Source organism: Ursus americanus, chromosome 17 (genome assembly GCF_024610735.1).
Source record: "Ursus americanus isolate L20-20 chromosome 17, mUrsAme1.1.p, whole genome shotgun sequence".
Taxonomy (NCBI): domain Eukaryota; kingdom Metazoa; phylum Chordata; class Mammalia; order Carnivora; family Ursidae; genus Ursus; species Ursus americanus.
Window position 1 is genome coordinate 40107827 of NC_142143.1, and position 14997 is coordinate 40122823.

General features: G+C 37.1%; 1 pseudogene; it reads right to left on the reverse strand.

The window, feature by feature from the left end:
• Positions 1 to 751: 751 nt before the first annotated feature.
• Positions 752 to 14997, reverse strand: part of LOC123801235 (14-3-3 protein theta-like) — a 49523-nt pseudogene continuing 35277 nt past the window's right edge.

Consider the following 14997-nt stretch of genomic DNA (forward strand, 5'->3'; position numbering starts at 1 on the left):
ATTGTCATAAATAACAAGAGCTAATGCTTTTGCACATTATTTCACACTTATAAATCTCTGTGAAACTTGAGAAGAAATCACTATAAGTGTGCAATATATTTTCCACTTTATTCAAGCACTCAGTATTTTAATTCAAAGAAACCGATTTTTAAGAAAGAAGCTTCAGTTTTCAAACTATTCATAATTTACATTTTAATTGGAATTTTAAATGTCCTGAAGGTGAAAGCCATGGCTGCTTCAATATTAAAGACCTCTTTCCATTTCCAAATACACATAAAAGTAATTTTCATTTATGTGGTTGAAAGTTCACATGCTAATGTAGACAGGAGAATTGATTTTAATTCCATAAAAGTCTTTTTGGTATTATGTAAAAAGATTCTTACCAGCATAATCAGTTAACAAAGTTATAAAGAGCTTTTATTTTATGTGGGCATTTTTCAGACTGTGGTTTGACCAATAACACACACACACACACACACACACACACACACACTTTTCTTTATGCTAAACCATGTTATAATATAGTTCTACTTAAAACATCTTGACATTTCCTTTTTAATGGTCTTGTGACCATTATAGAACCAAATGACTATTAGGAAATTCAGTGATAAATACATAAACAAAATGGTCCTCTCTTGATACATGTCAAGTACAGATATGTTAGAGATGTTTGAGATCATTTGGACTAGCATTGTCATTTACAAACAAAGGCTCAGAGACATCAACCTAACTTGTAACACTCACGCTGTCTCTAAAGGTAAAGTCTGATATCATCATCATCATCATCATCATCATCATCATCAAAGAGATAGCTAAAAGGAAAATCAACTAGTCGTTTGCAGAAAGAACTACTCTTACAGTGTTCATGTAGACACACACAGTATAGTCTCTAATGATTAAGGCCTACTGTCTCAAAATGTTTAATGAGAATACTTGGGGTCAACATATCAGCCTGAAATTTATTAGAAATGTTTTACCGGAAACATGTATATTAGATGCCATGAATGATTTTTAAAGTTAATAAAAAGAAGAAGGGAGGGAAGCAGGGAGGGGAGGAAGGAGGAAGGAAAGGTAAAAGCAATGCCTGTCTTCCAAAAACTTATTTTTACTTGGAAAGAAGGTATTGCTTTAAACACTTTGTTTAGCCTCTATAAACATTTTGATATTATACCTGTCTCTGCCATTAAATGAAAAGCTCTTCAAGGGCAGAGAACGTATCTTGTTTACTGATTTATCTCCCAGAATAAGTACCTTCCATTAATAGCATTTGCTCAGGAAATGCTTCTTGAAATGAATTCTGTTACTATTATGGTGCATCCAAACACCAATGATAGAAGGAAACCTTCATCCTTTATATACTATTTCAGCCTCGTTAATGTACATCCAACACATCTTTTCATAAACAATAATTAATATCTTTTTATATTATCTTATATTCTATTACCTTATATTATTATTTTATATTATCTTATATTATTTTTTAATATTATCTTTTATAGTTTGTACAAGTGAGTGAAAATACTTGAGGGAAAAGTCAATGATGAAATAATGACTGATTAGAAATACCCTCATTGACACTCTTGTTAGTCATTTAATTGTGATTTTATAGGTAAACGAGTAATCTCAGTTGAAGATGAATGCTTTGTTTCTGCATTCCTTTATTAGATTACACCAGGTTGAGAGAGAAAATATCTAAGAGAAAGGCAAGGAAGGGTGTTATAAATTGCATGAGGCCCCTGAAGAGAGATGATTCATTGATAGGCATTTGGTGGAGTTTGGTTGTCAAAAAGGGGGCTCTATTAGGAATCAGTCAAAGAAAGAACAGGAGCAAAGACACAGAGGTGAAAGGGTCAGGTTTGTGATACAGAAACGTATATGATTTTTTATTAGCATAATAAATGACTCGATGGAGCGACAGACCTAATAACTTCTGAAATTGCCAAATTATGCTGCGAATGATATTTTAAGATTTCTGGAACAACTGGAATGTGATATATAAATAGGTGTAATTTCTGTTGACAAATTCATAGGAACTGTTAAGACGGCTGTTGTTTGTTGCCTTCATTCATAATTGAAGGAAATCTGAATTTAATTAGAGATAAATGAAAATAAAGATGTCATTTTTTTTCTCATCTAGGTTCATGGACCCCTGAAATGAATGCATAGTTATCCTTGGCTCATGCCTTCTTTTCACCCACGCTGTGTAAGGACTATAAGGACCTGGTACTAGACTCATTCTGTACCATTCAAAAGAACGAATTATGCTCAGTGGGTTTATGTTATAAAAAGACAGATTTCTACCTGAAACTAATACAACATTGTATGTTAACTACACTGGAATTAAAAAAAAAAAAAAAAAAAAAAGCCCACACCAACCAGTAAAAGCATTTGAATAACAATGTGTTTCATTTCCAATGACTATTTTAGAAATAAATACCAGGATTATATAACTACCCCCCCAAAAAGACAGATTTCAGTTCATCATAATGGAGAGCCTCTCAACAATTAAAAATCCTGAAAAATAATACACCACTACAAACTTCAAATAGGTTGAATATGATTAAATAGGATTTCTGCATTGGAAATGAAATTGGGTCCCAATTTCATAAAATATAAGGAGAACGATGTTTTCTAGAGACTTGCAATGCAGAAGGTCTGGTAACATTTGCCAGGCATGGTGCTTTACATTCATCAACTCATTCATTTTTTTTTTTTTTTTTCTGAGAGACAGAGAAAGAGAGAGAGCACACGCATGGGGAGGGGCAGAGGAAGAAGGAGAGAGAGAATCCCAAGCAGGCCCCACGTCCAGCATGGAGCCTGACTCAGGGCTTGATCTTACCACCCTGACATCATGACCTAAACTGAAACAAGAGTCAGACACTAAACAGACTGAGCCACCCAGGCATCCCACAACTTATTCAATTCTAACAGAATACTGGGAAATAGGCATTATCTCATGAATATTAGCTCAGTTATTTTCAAATATCTTGGCCAGGCCAAACATCTAAGACGTAAAATTCAAATCAAGGTCTCCCAGGCCCCAAAGGTTAGTAGTTTCCATTTGAAAACTGGAGTTAATAACATGTACTTCTAGAGTTGTTATGAAGACTTCAAAAAATAATATATGACAAGTGCATATGCCAGATGATCACGGATAATAATATTTTAAGTGCTTTACGTGTATACATTCATTTCATCTTCACAGCAACTCTATGAGGTAGATATTATCATCCCCATTTTACAGAAGAGAACACAGAAACACTAGGATGTTGAACAGCTTGCCAAAAGTTATACAAGCAGTAATTGGATTTGAACCCAGAAAGTCTGACTCCAGATTCCAAGTTGGTAACTATGTTACAGGATTTCTATTCCTTTAGTGCCCATAGTTCTTGGTCACCCCACTTTGAAGAATGAAGAGGTGGACCAGATGAAGAGTGTTGGGTAGCAAAGCAAAGTTTACTGAGCAAGAGTACAAAGTTCCTAAAGAGGGAGGGGACCTGAGAGGGTTGCCCTTGGAGTGTCTACGTTTAGGGGTTTTTATGAGCTCTTTTGCAGAACCATCTTAAGCAATCAGGGTATGCTGAGTCATGCCAAACAGGGCTTTGATCACGTATCTGTCTACCTATTAGGTTAATGTTTATGTGCTAATTGTCTTTTTGGACTGACATCTGGGGGCTTATATCTTAATTGCCCCTTGCTCGTGATAGTGACAAATGCTTTGTGGTTAATTGTTTTATTTTGGGATGTTTTGCAGAAGTCATTTCTGCAAAGGCTGCAAAGCAGAATGCTAGTGTGTTCCTGTCTTAGCTGCAAAACAGAATGTTAGTGCTGTTTTGTCTTAGCTGTCCCACCTCCATATTTTCTTGTTGGGAACCATGGCCCTGATTACCTAACTCTCCAACTATCTCCTAACAACTACTATGCTATGCTAGCAGACATGGCGCTAAGCAATTTGTTTTATGTGTTTGCAAGATTTCTCTCCCCAACAAGACAGTTATTGTTCAAGGTTTAAAAATGGAAGTGCCTTAATAAAACTAGGCTTGTTTGGGACATATAAATTCAAAAGAGGCCTATAGTTTTTTATTTGTCACTGCACATCCCATAAATGTTCTGTACTGAAGATCTCAGACTGTCATCCTAACCTACATTTACTTTACATGCTAATATCTAAGCAGGATAGAGTTTCTCACTTCTTGATTCTTATTCCTCTACTTCTGTCAGGGCTGTTGGATGAGTCAAAAACAAATGACTTGGAGACAAAGCAAAAAAATCTGGGAGATCTGCTCTCCAATCTAGAGGTAGATCCAGCAACAAATATCAGCTTTACCTAAATCCCTTTGCAACACAGACTATAATCATTTAAAAGAAACTTACAATTTCATTGGTAGATTCCCCTGCCCTCCTGCCATATTGGCCTTATTCCCTCACCACAGCAGGGAAGACTCTTCAAAAGGAAACATGAAAATTTCAAAATAATGAAATAAAAGTACAAGACTTTTCAGGATCCATTCCTATCAGTTTGATTCAGAACCAACTTGTTTTGCCACTGTTGCCTGTTTCTTTTAATCATTAATGTTATTATTTATAATCTCTGAGGACTTTTTGTTCATGGTTGGTCACGGACAATGTATTCTTAGGAAGAAACAAGAACCACCCACTCTCAGGGAAGCTTTGTAAATTGGTGCTTTGATTGTTGCTAAGCCCGGTTTCTTTGTCCTATAGGGGACTCCAGAATGGTGATTCGCAAGCTGAGATTTATGACTTGCTAAGTTCAAAGAGACAAGCAAAATATTTATTTCTGTCATTTTTCTCAAGAAGTTATTTGAGTCACTCACATGTCTCTCTTGGTACTTAAAAGCTATAGTTTTAAGTAATTATATGACAATCTTCATACATGGATATAAGCTGAGAGCAAAGCAGTGTTACAATTCTACTTGCAAAGCAGTGTGTTAACATTCACATACATCTTCTCGTTTGATCCTTATAAAAATTTTGAGGTTTTAATATCTTTGGTCCCCATTTTATATGAATGAAACAAACAAAGCAGTCAAGCAATTTACCAAAGGGCCTGCCTTTGTTGAGTGGTAGAACTGGAATTCAATCCATGTCTGTCAGATGCCTTGCTCAAGTTCTTAACCCTCTATTTTCAACTATCAGGGACGTTTCTCAATAACCCAGACAGGCCTCTGGCAAATACTGCTGAAACACTGGTTTATAACTATATACTAAAGTCCTCTACCCACCTATAAAAATGTACCCCAAGCTACGTTTCCAGACACGCTCTGTGCCTTTCAATCCTTTCAGAGTGTTATTTTATCTCCTGAGCACCATCCATGTGCTGGTTAGTGCAAGAACAGTTACTTTTAGCAAGAAGTCTTTTTTGGGGGTCAATTTCATAAATGCAGCCACATCAGCTACCCTTCAATGGGATCCAGTTGAGTCTGGCTGAATCATCACTGGGATAATGAGCTGAATGCTGGCTTTGTCTCAATGACAGCTAAGACATCCTACAATACCCATCTCAGGATCTCCTGAGAGGAGGGAAACCACTAGGCCAAGTCACTGGACAGAGTGATTGGCGGGGAGTGAGGGGGTGGGTGGGTGCTGGTGATGGAATTTGGATCCCAGTAATTAGATTCAGACTGCTCAGTGTTTTTGGAAACTGGCGTTCACCTGTGGACAATATTTTCTTTGAGGATTCTTCGAGAAAAATCCTTTTAGTGCCTCCAGCTGTTCCTTGAACTTCTGGTCAGGTCTTCACAATTCAAAAATAACTGCCACAAGTTATTCAGGTAATTTTTGTTAGTTCAATTCAAGTACTTGCTTCCTCTTAAGCACCCTGTGGCTGCTTCACTAAAGGACTGTTTCATCAATAAACACTGGACTTTACCTAACAACTCTGTTGGCAGTGCAAATATCCAGAAATTTAATAGGACACTTGGTAGTAATGATTGTACTAAGAAGAATTTTGTGGGAATTTATTCTCTTTTTTAAAAGAAATATAGGCTATAAATACTAGACTCTGCCAGAAGAAAAAGAGTAAATCTTAGGTTGGCTGAATTGGAGAATTTTTGTGTTTTTATATTTCACTGTATCATTTTGATTTCAGTTTGCAAAGCTTTAGAAGTCTTTAAACAAATACAATTAAGAAGAAAACCTTTTCTGTGAGCCAAAGAAGCATTTTAGTATTTGTTCAGGTTTACTTTTAATTTCTTGCCTACTAAAAAACTATGAAAGGTATTTTCTTAAAATAAGAAGTAGTAATGGCTGATAAATGCCAAAAAATGTGTTGTATCTAATTATTGCAATTTTTTTTTAACTTGCCAATTAAAAATAAGAGAGAGAATGAAAAAAAGCCAATAAAATATGTGTCAGTGAACTCAATCCCCCAGGGAACCTTCTGAAAAACTGTGTGGAACCCACCTTAGTTGTCCCACCAGGGAATAGGAAAGCTGGTCCCACTAGTTGAAGATGGTGTTGACTGCATTTCTGATTCCAGTAGTACTAAGAGCACCTGTGGGGCAGGAGAAAGGCCTCCTGTAGAGAAGCAAAGACATAGGATGTCAGGAGGTGTCAGTCAGATGGAAGCTGTTCCTACAGCTGCAGACAGGTGAGCTTAGAGGTGGGGTGGCATATGGGGTGGGGTGTTAACAGTTTCTAATATTTCAACTATGAATTATGCCTACTTAGCTGCTCCATCACTGGCCTCAGGCACAGGGCAGACTCTGTCCCAGTAAGCTTGCTCATGGAATGGAAGCAGAAGGCACCTTGCCTCAGGCAGGTGCATGCAAGAGAAAAGAGGAGTGGACTGAGGCAGGCTGCTTGCTAGTCAGGTAAATCGCTCCTTCCTGGAAGAGGGAGCGTCAGAGGAGAGAGAGGGAAGGCCCCAGCAAAAATCAACATATAAAAGCTAATACTGCAATTAAAAAAAAAAAAAAGAAGAAGAAGAGGGGCGCCTGGGTGGTGCAGTCCTTAAGCGTCTGCCTTTGGCTCAGGGCGTGATCCCAGCGTTCTGGGATCCAGCCCCACATCAGGCTCCTCCACTGGAAGCCTGCTTCTTCCTCTCCAACTTCCCCTGCTTGTGTTCCCTCTCTTGCTGGCTGTTTCTCTCTGTCAAATTAATAAGTAAAATCTTAAAAAAAAAAAAGAAGAAGAAAGAAAATAGTGGTATTCACATGTTATTTCAGATTATCAAGGTATACACCCCCAAATAGTTAAAAAATTGCAAAAGAAGTTACCTGTTGGAGAATGGGAATTGGGATTAGGAACAATAGAAGAGGGACTGCCCTTTTTCACTACAAACTAAATCATGCTATTTGACTTTTTAAATCGGAATCCATGTATTATTTTGATAAAACATTAAATTTGAAAAAACTATATAGCAGACCCACCACATTGAGGAAGAAAAAGGTTTTGTTTTTTTTTAACAGATATGACAATAATCCTAATTATAAAAAAATCTGCATGAAGAGTTGTTATATAATCAGTAAAATACAAATACATACTAAAAATACTTTAAAATACATAAATAAAGCATATGTGAGTTGGACTCACTGATATGGTGCTTCCATGTATTAGGCACTTATTAAATTTATTTTATTTCAGTGATTAATTCTAAGAAGCAACAGTGAAAATAAATTTAAGAACACATACTATGCTAGTTCAGACACCCCTGTTTGAAAAGTCTGTGGCCCATTGGGATGTAAATAAAACTAGTGAGATACCAATGTGAAATGCAAGAAACTCTGGTTCTGGAACTAAAAAAAGGGGGGGGGCTAAATTGGAGTTCTAACCTGCCACCCACTAACTCTGATATTGGTTATGTTCTTGAAAATCACTGAGCCTTGGTTTCCCTCTGTAAAGAGGGTTAACAACACTGATGTCACAGGGATTATTTTTGAGATGAAGTGAAATAATGTATGAAAGCACTGTAAACAGTTACATAAATATAGATATCTATTTGAAAACTCTGTTTTAAATATTATATTTAAAAACAAAAAAACTAGGGGCACCTGAGTGGCTCAGATGGTTAAGCGTCTGCCTTTGTCTCAGGTCGTGATCTCCAGGTCCCGGGATTGAGACCCACATTTGGCCCGCAGCTCAGCGGGGAGTCTGATTTTCCCTCTCCCTCTGCCTCTCCCCCTGCTCATGTTCTTGCTCTCTCTGTAGCCCTCTGTCTCAAATGAATAAACAAAATCTTAAAAAAAAAAAACCAAACCCAAAGCGGTAATCATAGATAACCTATTAAAAGAAGAATTATAAGGGCATATTTTAAAACTAAAACTTCATTAGAAAATATATTTCAATTTAAGGTGTATATGAAGATAAATATTTCTATCACTACGTGCTGGTTAGGTAGTACCTTGGCACACTTAAAACAATTGTGTTTTTCACCTTACAATTTTTTATCTGATTATAAAAGTAATGTGTATTTCTTAATATATCCTCAAATGTATCTTTCCCCAAAAATGACTTTTGATGGTTACAAATCATTCCATCAAGCAGCTGTGCAGTAATTTGACATCTTCCTGTTGTTAAGACTGTTCAGTTGTTTCCAATTTTTCAGTATTATAATTAACCTGAGTTCAGTATGCTACTACACAAACTGTTACATTCGAAGTCAGAATTGCCTATTTCCTCATCTGTTTCCCCCACTGGACAATAAGTTTTGTGAGGGCCTTTTTTTTCTGCCACTGTTACTTAGTGCCTAGTATTTTGTCTAGGACATAGTATCTACTAATATAAGTATGTGCTGTGTGAATGAACAAAGGAACAAATTAATGAATGCTAGTATTTGCCCACAAAAGTTAAGTGGTATTGCAGGGATGCCTAACAAAATGAGATAACCTTTATGAAAGTGCTTTGTGTGTTTTAAACTTTATTATCTTATAGTCAACATTATTTTTGCTATTTAACTGTTACCATGAACCAGAACAATAAGAAAGAGACATTTGAGGGGCAGATGTGGGCGTCGGTGGGGACATGATATGGGAGAGAGGCGCGACACATGCCTCTTCCTAGACACTGGCAAGCAGGCTTTATTTAGAGCCCTTTGTCTGCCTTGGCAAGTACAAAGCTTTCATCTTAATAGAATCCTCTGTTGGCCGTGCAGTAAGTAGCTGTTTCAAAGCAGGAAGGAACAAGAGAAAAAGGAATGGCTGTGGGGGAGGGGAAATTATTTTTCTCATTTTCTATAAAATAGGAGTTGGAAATACACAAAGGGGAATATATGGAAAGAAATGCAAACTGCAGCATTGACTCCCTCTGTATACCTAAGCTCTATGCTTGAGGCCAACACAAATGTATTTGCTAGAATTCGATACAGTGTGCTGCTCCAGAGCAGTGCATTGAAATAACTGCAGAGGTTAGAAAGCCTTGGAAGCAGTGTATATTCCAGGACGAGCACTATATTAGGGTAATTTCTGATTTAAAGGGGGCACAAAGGAACCTTCTGGGTGATGGAAATAGTTCATATCTTGTTTGGTGTTACCCAGGTGTATACAACTGTTGCAACTCTGTGTATTTTATTGAATGTAAATTGTGGAGGCTGCTTTTAGGCAATCCACTTGAGCAACAGAAACATGAGTAAGGTAAAAGGGTCCACAGGGGCCACTGGGCTGAATACAAACAGGCCCATTAGGCAACCCACCGCAAAATACCCATAAGCCCTAGCTGACCAATGGGTTACTTACACCCAGCAACAGGTACAAGAAAAGGAAAATTCCATACGTTCCCATACCTCCTCACCTTCCCCCTAAACTACAGCCCCCAACCCCTCACTGCCTCCTGGCAGACTGTTGTTCTTTTGCTGTCCTGCCCCCTATTCCCTCTCAGTGTATTCTGTAAATTTCTTTCTCTTTTGTTCTGCTTAGGTTGAATTCTTTCACTGCCAGCCTTGCCGGCCTCCACTGGATCAGGTCGTGTCACATAAATTATACCTCAAATTTAAAAATTATTAAGTAATAGAGTTTTTCTGGTTGCAAAAATAACATGCTTTCATTCTAGAACGTTTAGAAAATGCTTATATGCACAAAAAAGGAAATAAAAATTACGTGGACTTTTATTGCCTGGAGACAATCATCCTTAACATTTGTGTTGTTGTTATCTGAGTTTCCATTATTTCACCATCCCATTTAGGAGGCTACCTAATAAAGCGGTAGTTATCATAATATGCACATATTCAACTAATGACCTAACCACTTATAAAAATTGTCCCCACCCAACATCCTCTGTCTTAACACAGGTTTTGTCCCCACCCATCCTGTCAAAGTGCTTGTCCGGCCACCACTGCCTGAATGTTGGATGTAAACATCCACAAATGTAATGGAAACTGACCCTAAAGTGGATTGTGAATTTTTAAAAAACTAGGTATACTTCATAAAGCCAGTGAACATAATGTTGGAAAACTGTGGAATCACGTAAAAGTCATGGGAAAAGCAAGGAGTTCCACCTGACCTGCATGTACTAAAAGAAAATAAATAGGTATGACGACAAACACTTCAAAAGAGAGTGATTCAGCTACAAAGATTAGAAGAAGCTCTTTGGAAATAATGAAGCCCTCAAATTATTTTTGTTACAGAAGTTATGATAGTACTACAAAAGTCAGCCATAAAATGGTGACCAATATACCATACTGCCATAGGATTTTATTCAAGAGAAAAAGTTAAAATATCAATATTTTAAGTTTTTCCCCAAACATTTTCTAAAGGTTTTATTTATTTGAGAGAAAGAGAGTGTACACACACACACACACACAAACACACAAGTAGGGGGGAGGGACGGAGAGAGAGAGAATCTCAAACAGACTCTGCACTGAGTGTGGAGCCAGACACAGGGCCTAGTCTCATGATTCTGAGATCATGACCTGAGCTGAAATCAACAGTTGGGTATTTAACCAACTGAGCCATCCAGGCACCCCTCCCAATCAAACATTTTAAAAACTATTTTCTATAACAGCATCACAAATATTAATGTGCATAGAAATCACCTGGAGATCTTGTTAAAATATAGATTATGATTCAACTAGGTCAGCAGAGGGGCCCTACAGTCCACATTTGTAACAAGCTCCCAGGAATGCTGATGCTTGTAGTCTCTGGTCTTTACTTTGAATAGTAAGACTGTTAAATTGTAGTTTAAGTAAATTCACCTTAAATGGTCTTTATCCAATACTAATTATCTTTGAGTATTGAGAAACTCCTCCCTATCCTTCCAGCTATTTCTAATTTAACTGTTCTAGACACATACAATATATGGTTCTCCAATAAAATCACCTGGAGTGCTTGTTTAAACAGAAATTGTTGGGCCCTATACCCAGAGTTTTTCTTTTAGTACATCTGGGGTGTGGTCCAAAAATTTGCCTTTCTTGCTAGTTCTCAGGTGATGCTAATGTTGTTTGTCCAGTATATACTCAGTTAATCACTAGTTTAGAATGATTGCAAATAACTTCCAGGGAGTTGCTTACAATACCCAAATTAGACATTCTGCTTGTAATATTTTCAAAACAAAGAGCAAGATGGGAATTGTACAGATCACAGGACAAGCCTCAAACATTTAACTATCTTAATGTTCCTGCTGTTTGCTGAACTCGCTGATCCAGCTCACTGCCCAACGTTCGTTTTTACTTTATATACGATGTATGTCAGTGTTCTCTGTTTTGACTCCATAATTATTTTATTAATGATTTTCTATAATTTTGTATATTTTTAATTATATTTCTAAAGAGAATAATAAAGCTACATATATGAGATAGGCTTAGATAGATGATCAATTGTTTTATCTCATTGCTGTTCACTAAGGATTGTCCTTCACTTTACAAGGAGTGGCTCTGCCATCATCTTGTTGATTGTGCTTACATTTTTAGAATGTGCAAATATATACATATTCATTTGTATGAACTACTCACCACACACAGGTTTTTTGTATGGATCCTTTCAGACAATCTTCTCATTTTGAAAAGATTAGTTAAAAGCAGATAATACAATCTCCACTTCCTGTATTTGTAATCTGCAATACAACGCAACAGGCAAAAAATGAACAATCAACCTAAGACTTCACTATAAACCTCTGTCCTCTGAGGACCTACCACTCAGGATACTGCAAACTTTTAATCACTACTTTCAGTGTTGTTATTCAGTAGGCAATGTAGTCACGTAGCTGCATTTTCATCCAGCACACAGATTTGCTATTAGCCCAGAGTGAAACCATGGGAAGCTGTGGCAGATACCCCAGGAGGAAGCAATTTGTAGTGGCTAAGCGCTCTGGCTCTAGAGCCAGATAGTATAATTCAGATCCTGGCTCTACCACCTACTATAAGTTCTGCGGTCTTAAGCAAGTAACTGGATCACTCTGTGCCTCAGTTTCCTCATCTGTAAAATGCGAATAGAAATAGAGTGTATTTCACAGTGTCATTGTGAAACTCAAGTTAATGCGGGTAAAGCATTTAGAACAGTTCCTGGCACAAATTAAGAAGGCAATAAACATAGCTATTTTATTATGCCCTGAGCACTGAATTGGAAGTCAGAAACCTGGGTTCAAATCTTGGCTAGTTTTAGGACTTTACATAAGCCACTTAATCTTTCTGAGACTTGTCCGCAAAACAGGGCTCACAATCCCTGCTTTGCCAAGCTGATAGAATTGTGATCTCTAATAAAATAGTACATGTAAATGTGCTTTGGAAAACTATAAAGCACTATCTAAATGTAAGAGTCAAAGTCCTCCTTTATAATTTTCTTTTATCATAAATCTTATTTTAATGCATTTATATTATATGAAGTATTTTATAAAATAGAAACATGATGAAAGCAGGAAAGTATTCTTAGTGAATACTTTTTCTTGCATTTTTATAGTCACTCATTTAGCAATTTATTTTAATTTCTTTTCTGAGATTTAAAATGAAACTCACTAGAGGGTGCCTGGGTGGCTCAGTTGGTTAAGTGTCTGCCTTCAGTTCAGGTCATGATCCCATGATCCTGGGATCAAGTCCTGCATCAAGCTCCCTGCTCAGCAGGGAGTCTGCTTCTCCCTCTACTCTTCCCTCCTGCTCGTGCTTTCTCTCTCTCTGTCAAATAAATGAATAAAATCTTTATAAAATGAAACTCACTAGAATAAAATTTCTAGTGTCCTTTTATCCACTAAAAAAAAAGAATCATTTTGCCATCACTCATCTTCTTGCTATCTGGTATGCTATAAAGAGCATGGGCTTTGAGAACAGAAGACCAATCCAAGTCCCATGTGAGCCTTGTAACCTTGCACAAGTTATTTAAATATTCTGAGCTTCCATTTTATCACAGTGATAAGAGTAGCTGCACAGCCCACCTCCCTGGGTAAGACCTGGAGAGGACCTAATGAAATACAAACTTTCACAGTTGTCATGGATTAGAGATAGCATCAGGTAGATATCTAGCCCATGAATCAGTGACCTTTTTTTCATAAAGACTAAATAGTAAATATTTTAGACTTTGCAGGCCATAAGCCTCTGTCAAACTACCCAACTCTCCCATTGATGCACAAAGGCAACCATACACAGTATGTAAACAAATGGGCATGGCTGTGTTCTAGTAAGACTTTGTGGACCCTGAAGTTTGGTTTTCATATAAATTTCACATGACATATTCTTGTTTTGATTTTTTTCAAACAATTTAATTTACCATTCTTAGCACAAATACAGGCAGTAGGCTGAAACTGGCCTACGAGCCATACTTTACTGACCTTTGGTCTAGTACAATGCCTAACATGTAGCACATACCAGTAGCTAATATTAGACATATAAAGTTGCTTTATAAAATGTTAATATTAGGTATAATCTATTGGCAACTTTCTTGTTCTTCATCATGATTTAAAGACTATACAGCTGTTGTCCCATTATTACATCTGTCCTCTCCCAATACCTTAGGCTATAATTCATCTGGAACTATGGACTTGGCATCATCTAAAGCATTGATTTGGACTCTTGCTAAATCTTTTATATATATCGAATTTTAATTCCTTGCTTTTCACTAAAATATTAAAAATCTTTTTTTAAGTAAAAGAAAGGTAATACTCATTCTAAAACTTTCAAAAAATGGAGAAAAGTAAAAATGAGGAGGATCTCTCATTTTCCTACTTAGTTATGTTTTCTACCTTCCCCTTTGAAGACCATTTTCTTTACTTAAACAACAAAAAGGAAATAAAACAATAGTTAAGTGGTTATACTTTCTCTGCCATCTGTCAGCATTACATCATTTTCTTCCTCCAAACATAGCTTTGTTTTGTTTTAGCTGAACTGTTTTTTTATCCTCAACTTCAGCTGGTTTGTACTTTATCCTTCCTGAGTTTTCCCTCCATCTGTGTCTTGGTTGTGCACATCTCTATCATCAGCATCTATCACAACAGAGCCCATTCTCTTTAGCCACATGTTGTTTCTTTGGTATTTTCTTCCTCAACAGCTTTATGTGTGGTTGTAATTTCTTATCACCCATTTCCCTAGCCACACCAACCTAAGGATAAAATGGAATCATATAACAGTAATAAATAGTGTTTTTTTCTGATTTTCACCCCAACCCTATTGCGGGACTTGCAGTTATTCTTAAAGTCTCATCCAATTGTCTCTATGAAGCTTATAGGTGATACGACACATGTGCTCATCGACAAGTCATGTCAGCTGTCCCCTCTGTCTGCCATGATTCTCTCCCACCCAGGCCACATTTGGAGATACCTGCTGACAAAACCTTTGCTTCCCATGAAGTTACTTGGTAGTGCCTGACCATTGCCACTATGGCAGGTGATATTCCTGCTAAGGGTATTTTCTTCTGAAGCCACAAACTATTAAATTCTCTCCCATTCTTGGAACTGGTTTTCATTGCTGCAGGGTGATGGGGGCTGGCCTCTACTGGCCACCACTATCAGGGCTGGTCACCATTTCAGACTCATTGAATGTTGAAGTTGGAGGAAGCAAATTTTAGAATCTTTAATGCACTGAAGCCTGCTGCACCAAAGTAGGGTCAAGGCTTTTCTCCTTTG